A 20,800-nucleotide genomic window follows, 5' to 3' on the forward strand; every position below is an offset into this window, starting at 1 on the left:
TTATGAGCCCGGCGCTTCCAGCGCTGGGACAGGGCATATTTATGAGCCTGGTGCCACTGGCGCCAGGACTGGGTCCAAAAGGTCCCAATTGGGACTGGTTGGCACTCGGAACCTGGGTTATGGATCTGCTTCCAAGGGAGTTGGGAAAACCCTGACCTTTTGGAAGCAGAGATCATGACAGTACCCCCCCTCAAGGCCCCTCCCAAACTGGGCTTCTCCGGGGGTTTTGGCTTGTCAGGAAATGTTCGGTGAAATCTTTTGATTAGGCGAGGAGCGTGGACATATTCAGCAGGTTCCCAGGATCTCTCTTGGGGGCCGTAGCCTTTCCAGTCAATTAGGTAAAATAGTTTAGATTTGGAGATCTTGGAGTCCAGAATGCTTTTGACTTCAAACTCGAGTTCTCCATCAACTAAGATAGGTTTTGGAGATTTAGTTAGTCGGGTTTGAGGTTGCACGGGTTTTAATAGAGAGACGTGGAAGACCGGATGTATCTTCATGTGCGGGGGCAAGTCCAATTTGACCGCTACTGGGTTTACTATGGTAGTGATGGAATAGGGACCAAGGTATCTTGGGTTGAATGTGCGTGGCCCTTTTAGAGGTAGATATTTGGTGGATAACCAGACTTGATCCCCTACTTGATATTGAGGGGCTTCCTTCCGATGTTGATCTGCTCCTTTCTTGTATTGTTCTTTAGCCCTTTGAAGGTGAGAAACAGCTTCCTTAAAGGCTTGGGTGATTGTAGAATGCAGGTAGTCTGCTGCTGGTGTTTCAAGATCTTGGAGGGGATCCAACTCCGAGGTTCGAGGGTGACTGCCGTACAAAAGAAAAAATGGAGTTTTCCTAGTTCCCGAATGGACATAGTTATTGTAGGCATATTCGGCTATCCAAAGGATGTCCTTCCAAGTTTTTTCAGTTTGTTGCAGCATGCAGCGTAAATACTGTTCCAGAGTTTGATTGGTCCTCTCGGTTTGTCCGTCGGTCTGAGGGTGGTGACTGGTCGATAGTCTCACATCAATTTGAGCCGACCGACAGCAACTTCGCCAAAAATGAGAAATAAATTGACTACCTCGATCCGAAATTAGAACCGAAGGAAAACCGTGCAGTCGGACAATGTTTTCGAGAAATTCTCGGGCCAGAGTTGCTGCTGTTGGCAAGCCTTTGAGCGGAATGAAATGCGCCATCTTGGAGAATAAGTCCACGATTACTAGAATCGTATTGTATCCGGAGCATGGAGGTAGATCGGTGATGAAGTCCATAGAAAGCGTATGCCAAGGGCGAGGTGGGATGTCAATAGGGCGTAAGAGGCCTGCTGGTCTTTCCTTTTGACTCTTGTTTTGGGCGCATACTCCACAGGACATTATAAAGTCTCTGATATCTTTTTTCCAAGACGGCCACCAGAAGGAGCGCTTCATCTTTTCTGAGGTCTTGGCCATACCGGGATGTCCTTCCATTAAAGAATCGTGATAACAAGAGATTACTTTTTTCTGTAAATCTGTGCTGGGTAGGTATAATCGTTCTTGGAAATACAATAAGTTGTCCTTTACTGCAAAGTCCTTTCCCTGCAGATGCCAATTCTGTATGTCTGCTGGAGTTACAAGTTGCCTGGCTTTATCCTTAACTTCCTCTATGGATTCGGTGGCGATTACACCCAGAATTCTTTGTTCGGGAATGATTGGTACAGGTTTAGGGGTGATCAAGTGTTCTTCCACTCCCATCCGAGAAAGGGCATCAGCTTTACCGTTCTTTGTACCAGGTCGATAGGTAATTATGAAGTCAAACTCGGCAAAGAATAATGCCCAACGGAGTTGTCTAGAGGATTGGGCTTTTGCGGTTTTCAAATATTGCAGGTTTCAGTGATCCGTAATCACAGTAACGGTGTGTCGGGCCCCCAGCAGATAATGCCGCCAAGCCTTAAAGGCAGACTTGATAGCCAGAAGTTCCTTGTCAGTAATCGTGTAATTGATTTCAGGAGGCGAGAATTTGCGGGACCAAAATGCCACGGGATGCAACTGATTGGTTACCGGGTCCTTTTGTGATAGAACTGCCCCCATGGCAAGGCTTGAAGCATCAGTTTCCACGATGTAGGGGAGTTCGGGGCGAGGGTGTTTTAAGATTGGTGCAGAGATAAATTTAGTCTTCAAATCCTGGAAAGCTTGTTCCGCCTCGGTAGACCATTCAAAACGTTTGTTTTTCTTTAACAAGGCAGTGATGGGCTGGACTAATCGAGAGAATTCGGGGATAAACCTGCGGTAAAAGTTAGCGAAGCCTAACATGCTTTGCACACCTTTTACGGAGGATGGTGATGGCCATTTGAGAACTGCATCGACCTTCTTTGAATCCATACGCACTCCGCCAGGTGATAATATGAATCCCAAGAATTCAACTTCACTCACGTTGAAAACACATTTTTCCAACTTAGCGAAAAGTTTGTGTTGACGCAATCTTTCGAGGACCATTTTCACGTGTTTCCGATGTTCAGATTCCGATGAAGAATAAACGAGGATGTCGTCAATGTAAACAACAACACACACATCTATGAGCTCTCTGAGGACATCGTTCATAAAATATTGAAAGGCGGCCGGGGCATTGCAAAGTCCGAAGGGCATGACCTGATATTCAAATAGCCCATACTTGGTGCGGAAGGCCGTCTTCCATTCATCACCCTCTTTTACTCGTACCAAGTGGTAAGCTCCTCTAAGATCCAGCTTTGTATATATGCATGCTTTTCTGACTTGGTCCAGGAGTTCAGGGATCAAAGGTAACGGATATCTATTCTTAACGGTGATCTGGTTCAGGGAGCGATAATCTATACAAGTTCTAAGGTCTCCTTCCTTTTTTGGAATGAAGAACAAAGCTGAAGAAGCAGGGGACTTGGAAGGACGAATAAACCCATTTGCCAGGTATTGATCCAGGTATTGTCGAAGGTGAAGGTTCTCAGGCTCGGTGAGGGCATACATTCTACTACAAGGAGGAGTAGATCCAGGTATCAGGTCTATCTGGCAGTCATAAGACCTATGAGGAGGTAGAGAGTTAGCCTGATCCTTCCGGAAAACATCTTGGTGTTCTAGGTATTCGGGAGGTAACTGGGGAGTCTCTGAAGAATTGCTGCCAGTGCAACACCAGGTGGAGGGTGACAAGTAGAGACACATTCTGGAAACTGGACCGTTCTTGCTCGCCAATCGATCAGAGGATTGTGTTTCTCTAACCAAGGTATTCCTAGAATAATCTGAAACTGAGGGGCCTTGATCACATCGAACACGATCTTCTCATGGTGTCCATCTTGACTTACTAGCGTCACCTCTTGAGTGGTATGCGTTACTGGCCCGGAGGCTATCTCCGTACCATCCACCGTAGTAATGACGTCCTTTACAGCCTTGGGACAAAGAGTTAGATTCATCCTCAAAACCATTTCATGATCCACATAATTGCCGATGGCACCGCTGTCGACGTAAGCTTCAATTGCATGTAATTGATCCGGATGATCAGGGCTAATGAGGACCATAGGTATCACGAAATGCGAGGTCACGGAACTGGTTTTCACGCTCGGCAAGAGGACCTCTCTTCTTGTCGGGCGAGGTCGTTTCCCTGCTCAGAGTTTGTAACTTTGGTAACTGCAGCTCCTACTGCCTTCTTGGCAGGTTTCACCGGACAGTCTCGAAGAAAGTGCCCTGAGTTTCCGCAATAGAGGCATAATTGCAACTGTTTTCTCCTTTCCCGCTCCTTTTGTGTTAGAGGACCTTTCAGACCCCCTATTTGCATGGGTTCCCCGGAGTCTACTCCTTTGGAAGGAGTTGGCGGTTTGGAAAATACTCGAGCACCAAACTTGGAACGATCAGCCTTCCTGTTCTGCAGTCTGTGATCTATTTGAACGACTAAGTCTATATTGTCCGAACAATCTTGTGGGGGATTCACTACTTGGGCTAACACATCTTTGAGCTCTCCACGTAGACCTCTATAAAACAGCGTAATCCTTTTGTCCTCAGGCCATTGAGTTTCCACTATCAGTCTGTTGAAAGACGCAATATAAGCCAAAAGGTCTTGATTACCTTGTCGCAACGAAAGAAGCTCATTGTCCAAGGCCTGCCCCTGTGAATGTCTTGCGAACAGTTTTTCCATACTGAGCTGAAAAGCTTGAAAATCATGGAGGACCGGATCATCTTGATTTACTAGAGGGATCGACCAGTCTGCCGCATTGCCACTAAGGTACGAAAGCACGAAAGCTATTTTAGCTTGATCAGTTGGAAAGGCTGCTGGCCGGCATAAGAAATGCAACCGGCACTGATTGATAAATACTGCAAACCTCTTTGGGTCACCAGAAAATCGTTCGGGCGGAGCCAGAGGTACATTCCCAGGTAGGTTGATCTGCACTGGATTCATAGAGGATGTAGAAGGAAGATTTCTCCCAGATGCGGGTAACGGGGTCTGTCCGGCTTGTGACTGTAGCAATTGTCTAGCGAGATCATCTGTTCGCTCCTTGGAAATAATCAGTTCCCTTCTTAGAGCGTTCGTTTCCTGACAGGCTGCATGCACTTCTGCCCTTAGTTCCCCAAGTAACTGAGCTAGCTGGTCGGTATCCGAGGTTTCCATAGCTCCTGGACGGGAGTTTTGTGGGAGGAGGAAGAGTGTTGGCAGAGAAGAATATGACTTTGGTTTTGTCAGCGTTAAGAGTAAGGAAGTGAGAGGACATCCAGGATTTAATAGTAGAGCGGCAAGAAGAACGCTTGTGATGGATGTCGGGAGAGAAGGAGGAGAAGGAGAGGAAGAGTTGGGTATCATCAGCATAGAAATGGTGTGAGACACCAAAGGAGGAGATAATGGGAGCTAAAAAGGAAGTGTAAAGTGAGAACAGAAAGGGGCCAAGGACAGAACCTTGGAGGACGCTGTGGTTGAGAGGATAAGTAACGGAGGTGCAGCCTCCCCAAGAGACTGCAAAGGTGCGGTTGGAGAGATAGGAGAACAGAGTCTTTAAGGCCAAACAAAGAGAGATATTTAAGGAGAAGAGCGTGGTCAACAGTATCAAAGGCAGCAGAGAGGTCAAGGAGGATGAGAACAGAGGAGTGCTTAGCGTAGCGTGCAGAAAGGAGAGAGTTGAGAACAGAGATGAGAGCAGTTTCCGTGGAGTTTTGGGGGCGGAAACCGGATTGAGTAGGGGGGAGGAGTGAATGATTGGAGATGTAGGTAGAGAGTTGAGAATAGACAATACATTCACGAAGTTTAGATAGGAAGGGTAGGAGAGAAATGGGGTGAAAATTGGATGCAAAGTGGGGATTAGCAGAAGGTTTTTTGAGAATGGGGATGATTGTCACATGCTTAAAAGGAATAGGAAAGGTGGATGTAGATAGGCAGGTGTTGAAAAAGGAGGTGAGATAGGGTATGAGGAGGGGGCAGAATTTAGGAATGAGGGAGGTAGGAATGGGGTCAGAGGGAGAAGCAGTAGGATGAGTTTTAGATAGGAGGAGGGCAACTTCAGATTGAGTAATAGGAGTGAATGAGGACATGGAGGAGGGAGGGGGAGGAGTAGGGGGTGGGGGAGGAGAATAAGGAGGGGAGGAGAGGTTAGTTTGTCAAATATTGAGTACTTTGTTAGAGAAGAAGGTGGCAAGATTGGAAGCAGAAAGAGGGGAGGCAGTGGAATGATCAGGGATAGCTGGGGAGAGAAGTCGAGTTAAGGTTTGAAGGACACGGCGAGGGTGAGAGGCCTGAGAATGGGGAAAGGTCAGAGATAATACCTCCCAAACAAATTTGGCATTAGCATTTTACATCAGTAAAAAAGGAAGTCTCTCATTTAAATTAACACACAAGGGGGCCATGGGAGGTGGGAGTCGGTCCTCCTCCTTACGGTTAGATAACATTTTGTTTGAACTTTTAGGCAAATCTGCTTTTGTGACGGAAGGGGCAAACGGAGGGGGCACGTGGAGTCATTCAACATCGGACCGTCCAGTTCCGCTCGGCGCCCCTGTGGAGACCAGGTGAGCATGACGGAACACAAAGCCTTGACACAAAACTCTACCTGGGCGCCATGGAAACCTCAGAGACTGACCAATTAGCCCAGCTTTTGGGGTACTCAGAGCAGAGGTGCATTCAGCTTGACAAGAGACTAATGCTCTAAGAAGAGAACTGATTGTGGCAAAAGAGCATACCGATGATCAAGCCAGACAATTACTCCAAACCCAGGCTGGCCACACGCTGTTACCAGGAATGGGGGCATTGGTCCCAACTCAGTCAAGTAACCCAGTGCAGGTGGTCCTTCCGGGAGCCATACCTTTGGCTCCACCAGAACGCTTTGCGGGGGACTGTAATAAAGAGCGGATGGGAAACGACCACTTTGGACACAGGCTAATTTGAAATGAGTTTAATTTATTAAGTTTTAACTCTAGTAACAAACTGTATTTCAACAAGTAAGGCCGACTCCGTGCTCTCTCCTTTGGTCGCCAGTCTTTTGGGTTATTAGGGAAACCTCCGGACTTCTGGGGTTAAGAGTCTTTTTGGGCATTAGCCATTAGATTAGAGCCTCCTCACAGCGACCACTCTGACTGATGATCTTATCAAATATATTCACCTTCAGTATTTCAAGGAGGAGGGAAAAGTATGAGGAATACTGTCAAAAGCTTGCCCCTCACACTCTGGTGCCATAGTTTTCTACTTGTAGAATAGTGATTGACAGGGCTCTCTCTAAATCCCCATTAAAAGTTCAAATTCTCTTTAAAGTCAGTACTTATAGGTTTCTGTACCTTCACCCGATTGCTCTGTACAGGCTTTCCCCCTTCTCACCTCATTCCCGAGGGTTCTGTATCATCTCGGCACTTCTGAAGGCATCCGGCCATTCCTCCTCTTGGGCCGCCTTAGTTCAGATGTCTGCGAGAGGGGCGGCGGCCTCCAAAGTCATCCTGCCCCTCCTCTCTTGTGTGAGCATGGATCAGCTGTCGGATGACAGATCGCGGCTTCACAAGCCTCACTGGAGCCACAGCGCAGAGATTCCTCAGCTGGGCTCAATGACTCTGGCTGCCTCGCTGCATAGGCTCCTCCCCCGCAACAGTGGGGGCTGGAGCAAAGAAGTGAGCTCTTTCCAGCTGCTTTGACACATGTTATTCGGCAACTTAAGCAGCTGAAGGTACGTCACTGATGCCTCAGCTTGAATATCTTTTTCCGTTCAAGCATTTGGCTTCCCTAACGCCGGCAAACACCTCGCTTCACTTGAATGTCTGTGAGTCTTCGTGACTTGCACAACTTTTTGTTAACGTCTTCAAACGTTGCTCAACAGGAGCGTTTTGGTTCATCCTGGGCTAGACCTTTCTTCTAGTAAGCCCATTCGTAAACGGCATCATCTTCGCGGGGAACCCTTTCCTCCTCGTCCTTTTCAAAAGCCTGCAAAACGAATAATAACATACGATGTCCAGTATTAAAGAAGAGAACCTTTTTAACCCATTCCTTTCATTTCCCATTGGCCCAGAGAAATGTCTTTTTTACAGAGACCCTCCCTTCATGACACTTGCTTACATCACAATCACCTCAGCCTTCCTGGCTTGCTTTACAGTTATTTAATTGGCTCTGAATAAGACTCTGATCTGGCTCTTCTTTTCCTGCCTTGTCACATATCCTCTCCCTTAAGCCCTTACGCTCGGGAAGGGCATGTATTCTAGATAGGAAATCAGCTTGAGTCATTTTACTTCCGGGTTGGTGGATAGTCTGGAACGAATAAGGCTGTAACGACAGGAACCACCTCAGCACTCTGGGGTTCGTCTCCTTGCTCTGGGATAGCCACACTAGTGGCGCATGATCCGCAACTAGCGTGAACTTCCTGCCCAGTAAATAGTATCTCAGGGACTCCACTGCCCACTTTACTGCCAAGCACTCCTTCGCTATCGTTGCGTACTTCACTTTGTGAGGCATCAACTTCCTACTAATCAATAAAATGGGCCTTTCCTCCTTCCCCTTGTTCTAGAAGAGCACAGCCCTGAGGCCCGTTCCTGAAGCGTTCGTGTGTAGATAAAACGGCATCTTAAAGTCGGGGCAGTGAAGAACAGCTTTGTCTGAAAGGGCTGTCTTTAGCGCCTTAAATGCCTCTTCAGTTTTAGCATTTCTCCAATCACTTTTCGGTGGAGCATCAGATCTTAGCAGATTTGTTAGGGGAGTTGCAAGGGTCGAGAAGTATAAATTGACAGTAATATCCTACAAATACAAGGAATGCCCTAACTTGCCTGGTATTTGCAGGAAACTGTAATTGCTGTATGGTCTCCACCTTCTCTTGTTGTGGTGTGATGGTTCCTTGGCCAAAACAATATCCCAGATATCTAGTATATGGGTTTGCCAAGTTTGTCTTTTTTGGGTTTATGTGTAATCCAGCACCTTTCAAGGTTTGAAAAATTGCAGCTAGATGCTTCAAGTGATCGGGCCAATTTTGGCTATGCACCACAATATCATCCAAATATGCCCCCACGTAACCCTCATGCCCTTTTATTAGGTAGTTCATCAATCTTTGAAAAGTGGCCGGGGCACCATGAAGACCGAATGGAAGGACAGTAAATTGGAACAGCCCGCTAGGGGTAGCAAATCAGTTTTTTCCTTGTCCGCGGAAAATAAAGGAATCTGCCAGTAACCTTTGGTCAATTGTTGTTAGGTACTTTGCCTCACCAAGTTTCTCCAGTAGGTCATCGATCCTCGTCATGGGATACGTATCAAATTTGGACACCTCATTTAACTTTTGGAAATCCATGCAGAAGCGAATGCTCCCGTCTGGTTTCGGTACCATCACTAGAGGGGAAAACCAGTCACTATGCGAGGGTTCAACCACCCCAAACAGAAGCATCTCTTGTACTTCTTTCTCTACAGCTTGTGATCTGGCTTCTGGAATTCGATATGGTCGCATTGTTACTTTTGCTCCTGGATTGGTCTGAATGTGATGGCAAGTCAGTGTCGTTCTCCCCGGTACTGAAGAAAATAGATCTGCATATAGATCCAACAACTTGGACCCTCTGAACAGGATCTAGCTTTGGGTTGATGTTTAAAGCTTCTCTCCCAAACGGTGCCTCAGAAGTCGGTAGGTACTCTGCCGATCCCTCCTCCAGGTTGATCATAGCGATCGTCGCCTCTGGCTCCGTCCATTTCTTTAGTAAGTTAACATGATAGGTTTGAAGAGGAATTTTACTTTCAGGTTGGCGAACTCTATAGGTCACTGGCCCCAACACTTCCTCAATGGTATACTGTCCTTTCCATGACGCCAGCATTTTATTTTCAGTTGTGGGTAGGAGCACAAGGACCTGATCTCCTACTTGAAAACTACGTAGTCGTGACTTCTGATTGTAATACTGCTCTTGTTTCCCTAAAGCTTGTTGTAGGTGTCTCTGTGCCACTGACTGAAGCTTTTCCACTCTTGCTTTTAGCTCTGAAGCATATTCCGTTAAAGTAATTTCGGGATTGGCCTGCTCTTCCCAACCATCTTTCAGGATATCTAGCTGGGTCCTCATTGGTCTCCCGAACAACAGTTCAAACGGGGCATATCCCGTTGAAGACTGAGGGGTATTCCTCAATGTCATTAAAATCCAGGGTAGGACCCTGTCCCAATTTCGTTCTCCTGGCTGTATAGTCTTCCTCAGCATCTGTTTAATCGTCTAGTTGTATCTCTCAACCAGACCGTCTGTTTGAGGATGGTAAACCGCTGTTCTGAGTTGCTGGATGTGTAGGGTTTTGCAGACTTGTTTTAACACAGCTGACATGAAGTTACTACCTCTATCTGTAACTATCTCCTTAGGAATACCCACTCTTGATATGAACGGGACTAGGACATCACATATTTGCTGGGCAGTCATGGTGCTTAAGGGAAAAGCTTCGGGGTATCTGGTCGCATAGTCCACAATCACCAGCAAAAACTTGTGCCCTCTAATTGTGGGGTCCAAGGGTCCTACGATATGCATTCCATTTCGCTGGAAGGGTTCTAACATCAATGGCATGGATTGGAGTGGAGCCTTGGGTATATTCGGTCGATTCTTTTTTTGGCACTCGGGACATTGTTGACACGAACATGCCACTTGTCCATATACACCAGGCCAATAAAACCTTGCTAGAATCTTCTGCGTGGTCTTCTCAACTCCAAGATGACCCTCCCCTATTTGAAGATGGGCAACTTCAAGAACAGGTCGATAAAACTTGCTGGGTACCAACAACTGCCGGACTGTTTCTTTGTCAGGAGCACTAGTCACCCGATAATGCAAACCATTCTCTTTAATAAAATGGGGCGGTTTCTGTAACGCTCACCTGATTCCCGTAGAGGCGCCGGTCTTGACTGGGCGTATACCGTATCTTCAAAGGTGATGTGTAACACACGGCTGGCTCTTTGGGCTGGACCTCTGTGCACTGTATGTCTGCCTCGAAGGGTAAGATGTCTGCAGATAGAAAATATGGGATTAAGGAACTGGGTTATTGAATGTCTCTCTCTTCTTCCCTTTCTCTTCTCCTGTAGAACCCCAAAGGTTAACGCTCTCACCTTAGGTAAGTGAACGCCGTGCTCTCCATCTGCCTCGGGGCAGGGTGCTGTAACCAGTTTCTTCACTGGATAACGGGAGCAGGCCTCTTGACTTCAGAGGACTGCTGTCCGTCGTTTACTGCACGAACAGTAAGTTTCGAGTAATTCTAATGTCTTTAAAGTCTTTAGTAATGATGTTTCTTGTTTTGCAGGGTTCCGGCGATGGCGGATGACGGGCTGAAGTGAGTTGAAGATGGAGCCCGTGTGATGAATAGAAGCGCCTGGAAGCACGTAAGTAAGCGCTTGTTGCCTGCTTCACGATGCGCTCTAACTGTCTTTTTATTTTGCAGGTACAAGTTCGGAGCGGCTGCAGGGTGCCGGAATACCCACTGGGTTAGATGTGGAAAGGAGTAATGGCACGTGAGTATTAAAGTTCCCCAATGTCTTTAAACGCACCTTGTTTTGTCTTCCAGATGCGGGATGCAGCGCCGAAGGCCTCCGGAGCGTGCGAAGAGTTGGTAAGCTTTTGTCTTTCAGATGCCGGAATGCAGTGTGAAGACCTCTGGAGCGCACGAAGAGTAGGTAAGCCTTTGTCTTTCAGATGCCGGAATGCAGCGCGAGGCGTTGGTGACAGCCGATGGACCAGGTAAGTGAAGAGCTGTCACTGAAGACCGTAATGCTAACCTGTTCTTTCTTGTCTTTATAGGTGTTGCTGAAGACTGGATTCAGGATGGTAAGCCTTTTTCCTTAGGCCCAGGATCAGATGCAGAAGACACGATGAGCGTTCTGCTGCAGAGGATGCAGAATAACGCAAAGCAAGATTCATCCATCGGGTGTGGTTTAAATAGCCTCCTGTAGTGCTTAGGTGTCTCCTTCCACAGCCACGGCTAGGTAAGAAAAGAGTTCCTGCTTTCCAGAAGAGTTCCAGTGTTCTGAATCTAGGGAGTGTCTCCTGCCCCACCCAACAGGAAAAGTAGTTCCAAACAGAAGAGGATCAGAGGCTCAACTGGCAGGCAAGTAAGCAGCATGGTCTGCTGCAGGTAAGTCCACCCAAGCATTATGAGCCCGGCGCTTCCAGCGCTGGGACAGGGCATATTTATGAGCCTGGTGCCACTGGCGCCAGGACTGGGTCCAAAAGGTCCCAATTGGGACTGGTTGGCACTCGGAACCTGGGTTATGGATCTGCTTCCAAGGGAGTTGGGAAAACCCTGACCTTTTGGAAGCAGAGATCATGACAGTACCCCCCCTCAAGGCCCCTCCCAAACTGGGCTTCTCCGGGGGTTTTGGCTTGTCAGGAAATGTTCGGTGAAATCTTTTGATTAGGCGAGGAGCGTGGACATATTCAGCAGGTTCCCAGGATCTCTCTTGGGGGCCGTAGCCTTTCCAGTCAATTAGGTAAAATAGTTTAGATTTGGAGATCTTGGAGTCCAGAATGCTTTTGACTTCAAACTCGAGTTCTCCATCAACTAAGATAGGTTTTGGAGATTTAGTTAGTCGGGTTTGAGGTTGCACGGGTTTTAATAGAGAGACGTGGAAGACCGGATGTATCTTCATGTGCGGGGGCAAGTCCAATTTGACCGCTACTGGGTTTACTATGGTAGTGATGGAATAGGGACCAAGGTATCTTGGGTTGAATGTGCGTGGCCCTTTTAGAGGTAGATATTTGGTGGATAACCAGACTTGATCCCCTACTTGATATTGAGGGGCTTCCTTCCGATGTTGATCTGCTCCTTTCTTGTATTGTTCTTTAGCCCTTTGAAGGTGAGAAACAGCTTCCTTAAAGGCTTGGGTGATTGTAGAATGCAGGTAGTCTGCTGCTGGTGTTTCAAGATCTTGGAGGGGATCCAACTCCGAGGTTCGAGGGTGACTGCCGTACAAAAGAAAAAATGGAGTTTTCCCAGTTCCCGAATGGACATAGTTATTGTAGGCATATTCGGCTATCCAAAGGATGTCCTTCCAAGTTTTTTCAGTTTGTTGCAGCATGCAGCGTAAATACTGTTCCAGAGTTTGATTGGTCCTCTCGGTTTGTCCGTCGGTCTGAGGGTGGTGACTGGTCGATAGTCTCACATCAATTTGAGCCGACCGACAGCAACTTCGCCAAAAATGAGAAATAAATTGACTACCTCGATCCGAAATTAGAACCGAAGGAAAACCGTGCAGTCGGACAATGTTTTCGAGAAATTCTCGGGCCAGAGTTGCTGCTGTTGGCAAGCCTTTGAGCGGAATGAAATGCGCCATCTTGGAGAATAAGTCCACGATTACTAGAATCGTATTGTATCCGGAGCATGGAGGTAGATCGGTGATGAAGTCCATAGAAAGCGTATGCCAAGGGCGAGGTGGGATGTCAATAGGGCGTAAGAGGCCTGCTGGTCTTTCCTTTTGACTCTTGTTTTGGGCGCATACTCCACAGGACATTATAAAGTCTCTGATATCTTTTTTCCAAGACGGCCACCAGAAGGAGCGCTTCATCTTTTCTGAGGTCTTGGCCATACCGGGATGTCCTTCCATTAAAGAATCGTGATAACAAGAGATTACTTTCTTCTGTAAATCTGTGCTGGGTAGGTATAATCGTTCTTGGAAATACAATAAGTTGTCCTTTACTGCAAAGTCCTTTCCCTGCAGATGCCAATTCTGTATGTCTGCTGGAGTTACAAGTTGCCTGGCTTTATCCTTAACTTCCTCTATGGATTCGGTGGCGATTACACCCAGAATTCTTTGTTCGGGAATGATTGGTACAGGTTTAGGGGTGATCAAGTGTTCTTCCACTCCCATCCGAGAAAGGGCATCAGCTTTACCGTTCTTTGTACCAGGTCGATAGGTAATTATGAAGTCAAACTCGGCAAAGAATAATGCCCAACGGAGTTGTCTAGAGGATTGGGCTTTTGCGGTTTTCAAATATTGCAGGTTTCAGTGATCCGTAATCACAGTAACGGTGTGTCGGGCCCCCAGCAGATAATGCCGCCAAGCCTTAAAGGCAGACTTGATAGCCAGAAGTTCCTTGTCAGTAATCGTGTAATTGATTTCAGGAGGCGAGAATTTGCGGGACCAAAATGCCACGGGATGCAACTGATTGGTTACCGGGTCCTTTTGTGATAGAACTGCCCCCATGGCAAGGCTTGAAGCATCAGTTTCCACGATGTAGGGGAGTTCGGGGCGAGGGTGTTTTAAGATTGGTGCAGAGATAAATTTAGTCTTCAAATCCTGGAAAGCTTGTTCCGCCTCGGTAGACCATTCAAAACGTTTGTTTTTCTTTAACAAGGCAGTGATGGGCTGGACTATTCGAGAGAATTCGGGGATAAACCTGCGGTAAAAGTTAGCGAAGCCTAACATGCTTTGCACACCTTTTACGGAGGATGGTGATGGCCATTTGAGAACTGCATCGACCTTCTTTGAATCCATACGCACTCCGCCAGGTGATAATATGAATCCCAAGAATTCAACTTCACTCACGTTGAAAACACATTTTTCCAACTTAGCGAAAAGTTTGTGTTGACGCAATCTTTCGAGGACCATTTTCACGTGTTTCCGATGTTCAGATTCCGATGAAGAATAAACGAGGATGTCGTCAATGTAAACAACAACACACACATCTATGAGCTCTCTGAGGACATCGTTCATAAAATATTGAAAGGCGGCCGGGGCATTGCAAAGTCCGAAGGGCATGACCTGATATTCAAATAGCCCATACTTGGTGCGGAAGGCCGTCTTCCATTCATCGCCCTCTTTTACTCGTACCAAGTGGTAAGCTCCTCTAAGATCCAGCTTTGTATATATGCATGCTTTTCTGACTTGGTCCAGGAGTTCAGGGATCAAAGGTAACGGATATCTATTCTTAACGGTGATCTGGTTCAGGGAGCGATAATCTATACAAGTTCTAAGGTCTCCTTCCTTTTTTGGAATGAAGAACAAAGCTGAAGAAGCAGGGGACTTGGAAGGACGAATAAACCCATTTGCCAGGTATTGATCCAGGTATTGTCGAAGGTGAAGGTTCTCAGGCTCGGTGAGGGCATAAATTCTACTACAAGGAGGAGTAGATCCAGGTATCAGGTCTATCTGGCAGTCATAAGACCTATGAGGAGGTAGAGAGTTAGCCTGATCCTTCCGGAAAACATCTTGGTGTTCTAGGTATTCGGGAGGTAACTGGGGAGTCTCTGAAGAATTGCTGCCAGTGCAACACCAGGTGGAGGGTGACAAGTAGAGACACATTCTGGAAACTGGACCGTTCTTGCTCGCCAATCGATCAGAGGATTGTGTTTCTCTAACCAAGGTATTCCTAGAATAATCTGAAACTGAGGGGCCTTGATCACATCGAACACGATCTTCTCATGGTGTCCATCTTGACTTACTAGCGTCACCTCTTGAGTGGTATGCGTTACTGGCCCGGAGGCTATCTCCGTACCATCCACCGTAGTAATGACGTCCTTTAAAGCCTTGGGACAAAGAGTTAGATTCATCCTCAAAACCATTTCATGATCCACATAATTGCCGATGGCACCGCTGTCGACGTAAGCTTCAATTGCATGTAATTGATCCGGATGATCAGGGCTAATGAGGACCATAGGTATCACGAAATGCGAGGTCACGGAACTGGTTTTCACGCTCGGCAAGAGGACCTCTCTTCTTGTCGGGCGAGGTCGTTTCCCTGCTCAGAGTTTGTAACTTTGGTAACTGCAGCTCCTACTGCCTTCTTGGCAGGTTTCACCGGACAGTCTCGAAGAAAGTGCCCTGAGTTTCCGCAATAGAGGCATAATTGCAACTGTTTTCTCCTTTCCCGCTCCTTTTGTGTTAGAGGACCTTTCAGACCCCCTATTTGCATGGGTTCCCCGGAGTCTACTCCTTTGGAAGGAGTTGGCGGTTTGGAAAATACTCGAGCACCAAACTTGGAACGATCAGCCTTCCTGTTCTGCAGTCTGTGATCTATTTGAACGACTAAGTCTATATTGTCCGAACAATCTTGTGGGGGATTCACTACTTGGGCTAACACATCTTTGAGCTCTCCACGTAGACCTCTATAAAACAGCGTAATCCTTTTGTCCTCAGGCCATTGAGTTTCCACTATCAGTCTGTTGAAAGACGCAATAAAAGCCAAAAGGTCTTGATTACCTCGTCGCAACGAAAGAAGCTCATTGTCCAAGGCCTGCCCCTGTGAATGTCTTGCGAACAGTTTTTCCATACTGAGCTGAAAAGCTTGAAAATCATGGAGGACCGGATCATCTTGATTTACTAGAGGGATCGACCAGTCTGCCGCATTGCCACTAAGGTACGAAAGCACGAAAGCTACTTTAGCTTGATCAGTTGGAAAGGCTGCTGGCCGGCATAAGAAATGCAACCGGCACTGATTGATAAATACTGCAAACCTCTTTGGGTCACCAGAAAATCGTTCGGGCGGAGCCAGAGGTACATTCCCAGGTAGGTTGATCTGCACTGGATTCATAGAGGATGTAGAAGGAAGATTTCCCCCAGATGCGGGTAACGGGGTCTGTCCGGCTTCTGACTGTAGCAATTGTCTAGCGAGATCATCTGTTCGCTCCTTGGAAATAATCAGTTCCCTTCTTAGAGCGTTCGTTTCCTGACGGGCTGCATGCACTTCTGCCCTTAGTTCCCCAAGTAACTGAGCTAGCTGGTCGGTATCCGAGGTTTCCATAGCTCCTGGACGGGAGTTTTGTGGGAGGAGGAAGAGTGTTGGCAGAGAAGAATAGGACTTTGGTTTTGTCAGCGTTAAGAGTAAGGAAGTGAGAGGACATCCAGGATTTAATAGTAGAGAGGCAAGAAGAACGCTTGTGATGGATGTCGGGAGAGAAGGAGGAGAAGGAGAGGAAGAGTTGGGTATCATCAGCATAGAAATGGTGTGAGACACCAAAGGAGGAGATAATGGGAGCTAAAAAGGAAGTGTAAAGTGAGAACAGAAAGGGGCCAAGGACAGAACCTTGGAGGACGCTGTGGTTGAGAGGATAAGTAACGGAGGTGCAGCCTCCCCAAGAGACTGCAAAGGTGCGGTTGGAGAGATAGGAGAACAGAGTCTTTAAGGCCAAACAAAGAGAGATATTTAAGGAGAAGAGCGTGGTCAACAGTATCAAAGGCAGCAGAGAGGTCAAGGAGGATGAGAACAGAGGATGCTTAGCGTAGCGTGCAGAAAGGAGAGAGTTGAGAACAGAGATGAGAGCAATTTCCGTGGAGTTTTGGGGGCGGAAACCGGATTGAGTAGGGGGGAGGAGTGAATGATTGGAGATGTAGGTAGAGAGTTGAGAATAGACAATACGTTCACGAAGTTTAGATAGGAAGGGTAGGAGAGAAATGGGGTGAAAATTGGATGCAAAGTGGGGATTAGCAGAAGGTTTTTTGAGAATGGGGATGATTGTCACATGCTTAAAAGGAATAGGAAAGGTGGATGTAGATAGGCAGGTGTTGAAAAAGGAGGTGAGATAGGGTATGAGGAGGGGGCAGAATTTAGGAATGAGGGAGGTAGGAATGGGGTCAGAGGGAGAAGCAGTAGGATGAGTTTTAGATAGGAGGAGGGCAACTTCAGATTGAGTAATAGGAGTGAATGAGGACATGGAGGAGGGAGGGGGAGGAGTAGGGGGTGGGGGAGGAGAATAAGGAGGGGAGGAGAGGTTAGTTTGTCAAATATTGAGTACTTTGTTAGAGAAGAAGGTGGCAAGATTGGAAGCAGAAAGAGGGGAGGCAGTGGAATGATCAGCGATAGCTGGGGAGAGAAGTCGAGTTAAGGTTTGAAGGATACGGCGAGGGTGAGAGGCCTGAGAATGGGGAAAGGTCAGAGATAATACCTCCCAAACAAATTTGGCATTAGCATTTTACATCAGTAAAAAAGGAAGTCTCTCATTTAAATTAACACACAAGGGGGCCATGGGAGGTGGGAGTCGGTCCTCCTCCTTACGGTTAGATAACATTTTGTTTGAACTTTTAGGCAAATCTGCTTTTGTGACGGAAGGGGCAAACGGAGGGGGCACGTGGAGTCATTCAACATCGGACCGTCCAGTTCCGCTCGGCGCCCCTGTGGAGACCAGGTGAGCATGACGGAACACAAAGCCTTGACACAAAACTCTACCTGGGCGCCATGGAAACCTCAGAGACTGACCAATTAGCCCAGCTTTTGGGGTACTCAGAGCAGAGGTGCATTCAGCTTGACAAGAGACCAATGCTCTAAGAAGAGAACTGATTGTGGCAAAAGAGCATACCGATGATCAAGCCAGACAATTACTCCAAACCCAGGCTGGCCACACGCTGTTACCAGGAATGGGGGCATTGGTCCCAACTCAGTCAAGTAACCCAGTGCAGGTGGTCCTTCCGGGAGCCATACCTTTGGCTCCACCAGAACGCTTTGCGGGGGACTGTAATAAAGAGCGGATGGGAAACGACCACTTTGGACACAGGCTAATTTGAAATGAGTTTAATTTATTACGTTTTAACTCTAGTAACAAACTGTATTTCAACAAGTAAGGCCGACTCCGTGCTCTCTCCTTTGGGCGCCAGTCTTTTGGGTTATTAGGGAAATCTCCGGACTTCTGGGGTTAAGAGTCTTTTTGGGCATTAGCCATTAGATTAGAGCCTCCTCACAGCGACCACTCTGACTGATGATCTTATCAAATATATTCACCTTCAGTATTTCAAGGAGGAGGGAAAAGTATGAGGAATACTGTCAAAAGCTTGCCCCTCACACTCTGGTGCCATAGTTTTCTACTTGTAGAATAGTGATTGACAGGGCTCTCTCTAAATCCCCATTAAAAGTTCAAATTCTCTTTAAAGTCAGTACTTATAGGTTTCTGTACCTTCACCCAATTGCTCTGTACAGGCTTTCCTTCTTCTCACCTCATTCCCGAGGGTTCTGTATCATCTCGGCACTTCTGAAGGCATCCGGCCATTCCTCCTCTTGGGCCGCCTTAGTTCAGCTGTCTGCGAGAGGGGCGGCGGCCTCCAAAGTCATCCTGCCCCTCCTCTCTTGTGTGAGCATGGATCAGCTGTCGGATGACAGACCGCGGCTTCACAAGCCTCACTGGAGCCACAGCGCAGAGATTCCTCAGCTGGGCTCAATGACTCTGGCTGCCTCGCTGCATAGGCTCCTCCCCCGCAACAGTGGGGGCTGGAGCAAAGAAGTGAGCTCTTTCCAGCTGCTTTGACACATGTTATTCGGCAACTTAAGCAGCTGAAGGTACGTCACTGATGCCTCAGCTTGAATATCTTTTTCCGTTCAAGCATTTGGCTTCCCTAACGCCGGCAAACACCTCGCTTCACTTGAATGTCTGTGAGTCTTCGTGACTTGCACAACTTTTTGTTAACGTCTTCAAACGTTGCTCAACAGGAGCGTTTTGGTTCATCCTGGGCTAGACCTTTCTTCTAGTAAGCCCATTCGTAAACGGCATCATCTTCGCGGGGAACCCTTTTCTCCTCGTCCTTTTCAAAAGCCTGCAAAACGAATAATAACATACGATGTCCAGTATTAAAGAAGAGAACCTTTTTAACCCATTCCTTTCATTTCCCATTGGCCCAGAGAAATGTCTTTTTTACAGAGACCCTCCCTTCATGACACTTGCTTACATCACAATCACCTCAGCCTTCCTGGCTTGCTTTACAGTTATTTAATTGGCTCTGAATAAGACTCTGATCTGGCTCTTCTTTTCCTGCCTTGTCACATATCCTCTCCCTTAAGCCCTTACGCTCGGGAAGGGCATGTATTCTAGATAGGAAATCAGCTTGAGTCATTTTACTTCCGGGTTGGTGGATAGTCTGGAACGAATAAGGCTGTAACGACAGGAACCACCTCAGCACTCTGGGGTTCGTCTCCTTGCTCTGGGATAGCCACACTAGTGGCGCATGATCCGCAACTAGCGTGAACTTCCTGCCCAGTAAATAGTATCTCAGGGACTCCACTGCCCACTTTACTGCCAAGCACTCCTTCGCTATCGTTGCGTACTTCACTTTGTGAGGCATCAACTTCCTACTAATCAATAAAATGGGCCTTTCCTCCTTCCCCTTGTTCTAGAAGAGCACAGCCCTGAGGCCCGTTCCTGAAGCGTTCGTGTGTAGATAAAACGGCATCTTAAAGTCGGGGCAGTGAAGAACAGCTTTGTCTGAAAGGGCTGTCTTTAGCGCCTTAAATGCCTCTTCAGTTTTAGCATTTCTCCAATCACTTTTCGGTGGAGCATCAGATCTTAGCAGATTTGTTAGCCGAGTTGCAAGGGTCGAGAAGTATAAATTGACAGTAATATCCTACAAATACAAGGAATGCCCTAACTTGCCTGGTATTTGCAGGAAACTGTAATTGCTGTATGGTCTCCACCTTCTCTTGTTGTGGTGTGATGGTTCCTTGGCCAAAACAATATCCCAGATATCTAGTATATGGGTTTGCCAAGTTTGTCTTTTTTGGGTTTATGTGTAATCCAGCACCTTTCAAGGTTTGAAAAATTGCAGCTAGATGCTTCAAGTGATCGGGCCAATTTTGGCTATGCACCACAATATCATCCAAATATGCCCCCACGTAACCCTCATGCCCTTTTATTAGGTAGTTCATCAATCTTTGAAAAGTGGCCGGGGCACCATGAAGACCGAATGGAAGGACAGTAAATTGGAACAGCCCGCTAGGGGTAGCAAATCAGTTTTTTCCTTGTCCGCGGAAAATAAAGGAATCTGCCAGTAACCTTTGGTCAATTGTTGTTAGGTACTTTGCCTCACCAAGTTTCTCCAGTAGGTCATCGATCCTCGTCATGGGATACGTATCAAATTTGGACACCTCATTTAACTTTTGGAAATCCATGCAGAAGCGAATGCTCCCGTCTGGTTTCGGTACCATCACTAGAGGGGAAAACCAGTCACTATGCGAGGGTTCAACCACCCCAAACAGAAGCATCTCTTGTACTTCTTTCTCTACAGCTTGTGATCTGGCTTCTGGAATTCGATATGGTCGCATTGTTACTTTTGCTCCTGGATTGGTCTGAATGTGATGGCAAGTCAGTGTCGTTCTCCCCGGTACTGAAGAAAATAGATCTGCATATAGATCCAACAACTTGGACCCTCTGAACAGGATCTAGCTTTGGGTTGATGTTTAAAGCTTCTCTCCCAAACGGTGCCTCAGAAGTCGGTAGGTACTCTGCCGATCCCTCCTCCAGGTTGATCATAGCGATCGTCGCCTCTGGCTCCGTCCATTTCTTTAGTAAGTTAACATGATAGGTTTGAAGAGGAATTTTACTTTCAGGTTGGCGAACTCTATAGGTCACTGGCCCCAACACTTCCTCAATGGTATACTGTCCTTTCCATGACGCCAGCATTTTATTTTCAGTTGTGGGTAGGAGCACAAGGACCTGATCTCCTACTTGAAAACTACGTAGT

Source organism: Ambystoma mexicanum, chromosome 1p, assembly GCF_040938575.1.
Source record: "Ambystoma mexicanum isolate Mex_15411 chromosome 1p, UKY_AmexF1_1, whole genome shotgun sequence".
Lineage (NCBI taxonomy): Eukaryota > Metazoa > Chordata > Amphibia > Caudata > Ambystomatidae > Ambystoma > Ambystoma mexicanum.